The sequence below is a fragment of the Galeopterus variegatus genome, unplaced genomic scaffold (assembly GCF_000696425.1).
Source record: "Galeopterus variegatus unplaced genomic scaffold, G_variegatus-3.0.2 Scaffold5025, whole genome shotgun sequence".
In the NCBI taxonomy this organism is placed as follows: domain Eukaryota; kingdom Metazoa; phylum Chordata; class Mammalia; order Dermoptera; family Cynocephalidae; genus Galeopterus; species Galeopterus variegatus.
The window spans coordinates 114072-114633 of NW_007731136.1; positions in this window are offsets into that span (position 1 = coordinate 114072).

Sequence of the window (562 nt, forward strand, 5' to 3'; positions counted from 1 at the left end):
AAAACAAAAATGACATAATCATCTTAACAGAGACAGAAAAGCATTTGGCTAAATCCAACACTGAGTCATGATAATAATTCCCAATAATCTAGAAATATAAAGGAAAATCTCAACCTGATAATGGCGATGTAAAAAACCCCAGGTAGCCTCATATGTAATGCTGAAAGACTGGATGCTTTCTCTCTCTAAGACTGAAAACAAGGCAAGAATGTCCACTCTTGCCATTTTCATTCAACATTGTACTTGAGGTTTTTAAAAGGTCAATTAGGCAAGTAAAAGTAATGAAAGGGCTCCAGATTGGGACGGAAGAAGTGTAGGACACCATTCGAACACAGTGGAAACCCATGCAATGGAAGAAAATACTTTTTTAATTTTATTTTATTTTATTTTACTTCTCAAAAAACATTGTACTTGATTTTCGTGCCCCTTTACCAGTTCCTCTCCACCCCCTCCCCTCTCCCCACAACATCATATCTGTGCACTTGGCTTAAAACGTTCAAAGAATTTTTGTGGTTATTCTGTCTTCTTCCCCTCACCCTTTATTTGTTTGTGTGTTTATTTA